Raw genomic sequence first — 8,210 nt, 5'->3', positions numbered from 1 at the left:
GGGGAGGCGGCACCAGCGCGGGGATGCGCCCTGTGCCCGGCCCGGCGGGGTCCCTCTCGGGGCTGGAAACGGATCGGGCTTCACCTCGTGGGAGGGAGGCGGGGAGGGAGGAGGGATGAGGTGACAGCGGGGGTCTGCGGAGCTTGCTCTGTGTGCCACCTGTCCTGCCAGCCAGATGGATACTGGTTAGGATCATCCCGCAGATGGGGGTCTGTCTCTCCAACACCAGGGAAAGGGGATAAGTGCATTGCAAGAACCGTGTTCAACTGATAAACTGGAACGATGGACTGTATTGCAGCTTCTTATGTCGATGGAAGCAAGGCAGGATGAAGCAGTGTCTTTCTTTTCCCCTATATGGTCTGACATCCATGACTCCCTGCAAATTGCCATATGTCACCTCTCAGCCCTCCGCATCTCCTCATCAGAGCTGCTTTCTCTCCCCCTTTTGTGCTATGGAGCTGCTTCCCTGCCCTCTCTCTGCCTGTGCTTCCCCCACCCACATCCCACCAGCTCTCTCCTGCTGGGCTCTGAGGCTCAGCCTGCAGGTGCTATTCTTGCCCAGGGGCCAACTCAGAAGCACCCAGCTCCATGACAAGCAGATTGATACGGTGACTCATAGATTGAGGACAGCTGCCAGTGTTTTTGGGAAGGGTGTGGATAGTTTTGGAGGTAGGCATATGATCAGCCCACCTTCATCAGCTCAGCTGCATCCTGAGCTCACATAAAATGCCAGGAAATATGTGAAAAACAGCCTCCTGAAGATGAAGGTAAAGCTAGGAGCCTGATGTAAGTTGTAGAGTTTGAGTATAGCCAAGGCATGAAAGCTCTGGTTCTAGGGGGATTTCCTGCACTCTCAGCTTGTTTACCATGTTTTGTGCTTTCCCTGGCTGCATAGCTCCTCTTGGCCTCTTAGTTTTATTCTCTCTTTTACTATGAAGAAAATCTCCTTTGGAGATAAAGAGGAGTTATCATTTCTACTGTACCCCAAGACTTCTCAGCTGCTCAGTTCTGCTGACTCTTCGGGCCCTGAGGTGAGGACACACCAAAGCATTGGCTTCTGGATCTAATTCATGCAACAATCAGGTAACCATAGATAAGTTTGGACTGAAAGGGACCATAAGGATTATTCAGTTCCATCCTCCTGCCATGGGCAAGAAATAACCCCCACCTGATAGCCCCACATCTAGCCTGCCCTTGAACACCTCCAGGGAAGGAGCATTCATAAGTTCTCTGGGCAGCCATTGCCTCAGCACTCCCACCATGAAGCATTTCCTCCTGACATCTAACCTAAATCTACAGAGCTACTATCTCTTTTTTTGTCTTATCACTACCTTTCTTACTGAAGGGTCCCTTCTCTTAAGGTACTCCTAGCAGACAGAATTCTTGAGTACTGCAAACAGCAATAGTTTCATCTAAATTGAAGTGAAAACTTTAAACTACAAATGGGTCCTGTGCCTGTAGCTTCCACTCTGACCTTGCACTGACCTTTGGTTGGTGCACAGAAGGTGGCAGAGGGCGAGCAGGCAGATGGATGTGGCAGCACCCATGGGGAGTAGCAGCATGAGACTGGGCATGCACACATTTGCCTGTACACCATGACATTAACTGGAGAGCTGGTGCTGCTGTTGAGCTGTCCTCTGGTTTGTGCAATCACTGCTCTGTGGAGAGGGGGAGGAGTGCAGCCACACATGGCTATTGCAGGCTGCTTTATGTGGCAGGTTCAGGTGCCTGGGCTATCTCAGTGGCAGTTTTGAGTGGGGACACAGAATAGCCAAGAGAAATGTATCCTTTCTTGGATTTGAAAGCCCTGGAGCCACTTATAACATCAGTGGATGCTGATGACTGTAGTTTTATTGGAAAAGGAGAAGAACCTGTTCTCTCCCACAAAGTCACAGTGTTTGTTTTTCACATAAGCACAGGAGAACTAGCTCAGGTGTGAGTCATTAGAATGTAGGACATAAAAGCTGGGTCTGGTTAGCAGGCAGGATAAGGACAGCCCTCTCAAGGCCACCCCACCCATGCTCACCTGATCCAATCCAGCATCTAATAGGTTCTGCACATGTTAACAGCCCGGGTTTACAAAGCCAGCTGGTTTTGATCAGCCAAACAGCTGCTGCAAACAAACAAAAAGACTTGTCACTGCTGCAAAACCAGGACAGCCAAGAGGCTTTCTTAACTTTTAAGTCAGGTGTGCTTTTCTCCATGGGGACAAGGTGGGCTTTGGACATTCATAAAAATGTGACTGATAAATGCCTAACTTTGCAGGCAGAAGGCAGGAGATGGGCAGGGAGGAGATAGGGGGCTGGCTGCTCTGTGGAAAGGGAACTGAGAGCAAGTTAGAGGGCATTGCATATCGAGGCTTCTCCCTCTCTGCCCACCTCCTGCCCCAAATGTATTCACAAGGAAGAATCAGATCCCTTCCCAGCAGTCGTTCTGCCAAGCTTATGCTCTCTTATCTCCTCTTTGCTATTTCTCAGATTATCTGGGTGCTGCTTCTCTGTACCTGTTCCAGACTTGCTAAATGCTGATAACCTGAACGATGCCCTAAAATTTCAGTGGAATTTTACCCAGTGCCTTGTCCATACTTAATGGTTGTTCCCGGAAATACTTGCTAAGCTACACATAAGATTGCATTTACCTCTCTAATGATTATATCAGGCATGTGGCTTTTCCTCTTCTGTTGCTCATAGCTAATGAATTTTAATTTACAGCAGAAATGTAATTAGTCAATCGGTGCATGTCCTTGCGTTTTATATATTTACAATTCATCCCATGCCTGTTACCAGGGCATAACAACCATGTCATTCTTCCTGTAAGGCTTCCTCTGTATTGAAAACACTTCCCAGATTTCTTATTAGCAAATTTCATTATCCTGCTTGTCATTTTTTTGCTCCAAACTGATTTAATGATATTATTCATATGGATTCCTCCAGGCCCATTCTTTGCTGTCAGTACCATCAGTAGTTTTTACCTCTGTCCTAGACTCCTTCAGCATTTTATCATGTTTACATTAATCACCATCTTCTTGAGTTTAACTATTACATTTTCTAGTAATACCAAATCAAATACTTTACCAAAGTCCAGGTTGATAAGATTTTACTAGTTTTCCTTCGTCCACAAATGCAGTTATCTTATCAAAGAAAGATACATCTCATCCACACGTAACATGGCTATCTTGCACTTTAACCCTTTTCCTGCTTCCCTCTGTGCTGTTTATTACTCATTTGCTCTCTGGCCTGTGTGCTAAAAAGCCAAGAGATTTTGTTCTGACCAACCTATAGATTTTGGTGATGGAGATTACTTGTTCTTCAGAACCGAAGGGTGAAGAGCTTTCAAGTTTTGCAGCTGTATTGCATGTGGTAATTTCCATAGCCATGCCCTTAAGCCCATTAAGTGAATTGCCTCTGCCCTCCAGGGTTGCCTAATTTTCTTTATGAAAACTCAAGCAATGTATTTCTTTAGCTTCTAGCTATCTACCCTACTGCCATTGCTGGTGATCCTTTCTTTTGTTTTCTTTGTAATGATGGAGATAAAACCTTTTTCATCTTGATTTCCATCCCTGTGCATGATCTGCTTGGTTTTGATTTTGAGCGGTTCTGCTGCTACACCTTTAACTGTTGATGTTTGAAGGATAGTTTTGTCTGCATATCACTTTTTTCCCTTTTCCCTATGCTTTCCGTGTATTTCTGAGATGTCCTGCATTATCTGCATTGCAGTTCACATCTTTCATAAGCACACAGATCTATAGCTAAAATCCTGCCTCTACCTAAACTGCCAGCATCGCATCTAACCCACGCCTTCAAATGATGAGCAGCATCAGCATTACTAATATAACACAGGCCTATGTGATTTCCAATGGATTTTTTCTTTTTACACAAGTTTTTCCTGAATTACACTCTAAATTGAAGTTTTGCAAAAATGTATGTATAAACACTAGTTCACTGTATGCATAATCACTGTTAATTATAGGTGTTAAATAGCAGCCATTTATACTGAGGCTACATCTAATATCTCAACACAACTCCTCCAGGGTGCTGCATACAAACAAATAATGTCAGTTTCTGTCTGTAAGAACTTACAGTCCAAATTACTTACAGCTTTACTGCTTCCACGTGGATTTCTTGTAGTCTGACTTTACCAGCTCATGGGATCTAGGAAACAAATCAACAGTGACATTTTTGCTCCATTCATTTTATTCAGTTGAGTTCTCTGCTGCAGGCTTTGATTGGATTATATAGCAGGAATGTATTGGTTTTTTTTTTGTGTTTTTTTTTTTCCACGCTTAAATAAGTTTTCCAAAAGTACTTAGCAGAAAATGAAGTTGCATTTTAGGCCTATAGGAATCTAAGCAAATTTCAGACAGTTTTCATCATTCAAGCAGAATAGACAGGAGAGTAAATTGTATACAGTCCCTACTGTGTAGGGCTTTCTGTAATCTAGTGGAGAAGGTTTTCAGGAGAAGTAAAATATTATACGATTACAGCAGAAATGAAAAATGCCCCGGGTTGGTAATTGTCTTCAAAACACTCCTCAGGCAACAGAGCTACACAGGCTTTCCAGTATCCAAATATACCTGCTCTGTAGGCAGCAGAGGCTGCGATGAGAAGGCAGGATGTAATACGGATGTTATGAAGTGGCTATGGAATTGATTAGAGCATGCTGATACATGTGGGACATCTGGTACTGAAAAGAGCTCGGTATCAGTCTCCTACAGGTAGAGCATATATGGCAATGGAGCAGTGGGATTACATATGGCAGGTTTGACTACCAAAACTACTGAGTGCTTTGGCTTGGTTTCCAATCTAATCTTGTTATCATGATACACCTGGAAATGTTATTTGGCAGAGATGACAAGAAAGAAAACATGGTAACAGGGATCTGCAGCAGATGGAGAGGTATACAGTTGCCATAGGAACCATGCAGAAAAAAATGTGTAGGAGTGAAGAGAAGCACAAAAAGGCTTCTAGGAGAAGGGGCTAGTGACTGAAGAACTGAACTAACTCAGCAGCTATTCCATTTATTAAAAGAAAAACACATTATCTTTTCAGAGGATTGAGAAACATGGAGCACAGGAATCCTCAGAGTGAGCTGCAGAACAGTGGAAGGCAGGAATGCCATTTGTGCCATAGGGTAGGGTAGAAAAAGGTTGAAGGTGGTCATGAAGTAGATGAAAGGGCTGGAAAGCCCTGAACCACAGCCATAGCATGTGCTCCCCTTGTCTCTGGTGTGTCTGAGTCTGGATTGTGCTGAGTGATGTAACGTTGGAGCCCAGTGCGTGACTCAATGCAAAGTCATACTTAGTGCATCTGGAAATGGTGTCAAATGTGACTATGAAGGATGCACGTGGGTTGTGGATGGGGAGGGAAACATTTGAGGCAGCATGAACTGCTGCCTTCTGTGGCTCTGATGCTTGTGGCTGGGCTTTTGAATTATAGTTGAGCTACTCTGCATCACAGCAGTGCACAGAGATTGATAGAGAGGAGGGAGGGAATTATGATGGAGTGACAAGCATCAGTGGACAAAGGGAAGGCAACAGATGTCATCGACCTGGATTTGTGCAAGGCCTTTGACGTGGTCCCCCACCACATCTTTACCTCTAAATTGGAGAGAGATGGATGTGAAGGGTGAACTATTTGGTGGATAAGAGATTGAGTGGAAGGTAGCAGCCAGAGAGCTGTGGTCAATGGCTCAGTGATCAGAGGTGTTCCCCAGGGGTCTGTCTTGGGACTGGTACTTTTGACATCTTTATGATTGACAGTGACTGAAAAGGACACATAAAATAAAGGTTTTGACTCATTAAGACAACAGAAGGTATGATGAATAACCACTAAAAGCACGTGCCAGTGATCCTGCAAGTCAAACAGCACAGAGCTTCATATGTTAACTTCTTGTAAACCACAGACCCAGTAATACAGAGGAACCTGTAGAGTTTCATAATCAGGACTTCCTCTCAAACAGTGTAAAATACTCCGGAGGCTGAAGTAAGTTTGTATTACATTCACCTGACCTTGGCTATTCTCATGTATGATCAGGAGAATATAGTGGAGGAGTGGTGCATCCATTGTATTGTAGAAGAAAGGCTGTTCGCTTAGCTATATTCCTTTTTGTGTTCTTGTGTTATAGCATCTAGAGTGGGCAGATATCTTCTATTCATGGTAAGCGTGGGAAGTTCTTTCATATTCATTAAGTAGAAGAGCCCAGAAAAAATAAAATATATTCCAGACTATTGATAAATTCTAATCTCAGCTGCCTGAAGAAAGAATCTAACCCTAATAAGCATTGATTGTACAAAGAACCAATGCAGATGTGAAGCAGTATTAGTCATTTTCTCATTAGTCAGCAGCTTTCCCAGTTCAGCAATGCTTAGGAAACACAGCACTCCTTGTGCAAGGAAGGCAGGTGATACTTCTGTCTTTCCAGGATTTATGTTATTCCATCCTCTGTAGAGGATGCAGTTCCCTTAGCAAGCAGGAACAGTCATTTATTTTCTCTGCACTGGCTACCAGAGGAGGACACAGGTTTAATTTTAGGTTAAGCTCATCTAAAGGTATGATTTACATTAGGAAAAAAAGTCCCGACCAACTAACAGGAAAATGTTAGAGAACCTGTGTAACTTCTATTTGGAAAAACTACAGGATTTTTTTTTGTTGTTGTTGTTTGTTTGTTTTTAAAGCACACAAGTGATTAAAAATATGCTGGGTTTTATAGTCTTTGAACATGGTTAGATCTTGGTATTCTGCAGAAATGGCACTGACCAGAAGAAATTCTAAGCATGTATATCCAGACTGTAAGATTTGGAAGAAATCTGCAAGAGCAGTATGAAGTTTTGGACGTTTTTCTAGAATTAACAAAATGATAAATTAGGACATATCTGCATCAGGGTGCTTCGCCAAGGCACCTTTGTGCTCTCCCTATGCTGTTTCTACAAGGGCCAAGGTGTGATTTTGGTCACTTTGAACCATTAAGCTCCAACTGGGGAAGGTGATCAAAGCAGTGAAACTGACCACAAGTTATAATTAGCAGCGAGTGTAAACTGAAGTTAAGTGACATCTTGAACAGTACATTCTTATTACATCTGGTCATGCAGTTGTCAGTGCCACCTTACGACAATCTCCAATATTGCAAGTGCAGCGCTGTGAAAAAAGAAAAACGCCCGTGCATGGAGGAAGCAAATCAGTTTATCATCCGGCACAGGTGAAGTTCTGCTTCTGTTGAGACCAGCGGGACTTGTACAAATGCAGAAGTGGAGGATTTTATGCCTGTGCAGTGGTGATGTGTCTCTGTAAGTGACACTGCAGCTGTCGGTGTAACAGGCAGTCCTCTGTGTTAGCTGAGATTGGGTGTGCTGACAAGGAGGGATGGAGATGGGCTAATTTAGAACATCTCCTTTGCATTTTTGCTTCTCTATGACCTATGTTGGTTCCCATACAGGGCACTGTGTATAATGGTTGTTTCCCATATTATATGTGTGCTGCAAGAGACTGCCTGGAAGATGCTCCTCCAAACACCCTGCCTGTGGGCTGGAGAGAGGAGGAGGGTGAGGTGATCAGATGGAATGGGACGTGGAGCAGAACCACAAACCCACTCACGGAGGCTATGGTTTGTTCTATGTTCCTGTTCTTCGCGTGCTGACTGAATTAAGGTTTAAAAACAAATAAATAAATAAATAAAAATTCGGCCTAAGGTCGGGCGTTAGGTTTGAAATGAATTACTTGCATCCCGCACTAGAGGGCATTAGCCAGCCGGGAGAACCGCTCCATCCCCAGCAAAACTTGTCCTGATAGAGGTCCCGGTGTGGGAGCGGTGTTGTACGGCGGCGTGCAGCTCACCGCTGTGACAGAACCGGCTCTGGGAAGTTAGCCCGAACGTGGCATCCTTTGAGCCGAGATATCTGATAGATATAGCCCTAGGCACTTGGTCTAAGTAATGACCGTAACTCACAAATGGGCTGGCTTTACCCGCTTCAGAAATGACTTTTCTATCAGACAAGCAGAGAAAGGCTGCACTAGTACTGGCAGCCTGACAGAATAAGGCTTGAGCTGATGGTTTTGCTGTTGGTGCTTGTAATAATCTCCGTACAACGCCGCTTGGACGGCTTGACTTTACGCTCTCTGAGCAGGATAACCTCCCTACGTTTCTCCTAACAGCAGAACCAACCGGCCAGCACGTTTTGCTATCCCGCTCGCAGGCGAGGAACGTCCCCGAGCACG

The sequence above is a fragment of the Meleagris gallopavo genome, chromosome 7 (assembly GCF_000146605.3).
Source record: "Meleagris gallopavo isolate NT-WF06-2002-E0010 breed Aviagen turkey brand Nicholas breeding stock chromosome 7, Turkey_5.1, whole genome shotgun sequence".
Lineage (NCBI taxonomy): Eukaryota > Metazoa > Chordata > Aves > Galliformes > Phasianidae > Meleagris > Meleagris gallopavo.
This window is presented reverse-complemented; position numbering follows the sequence as displayed.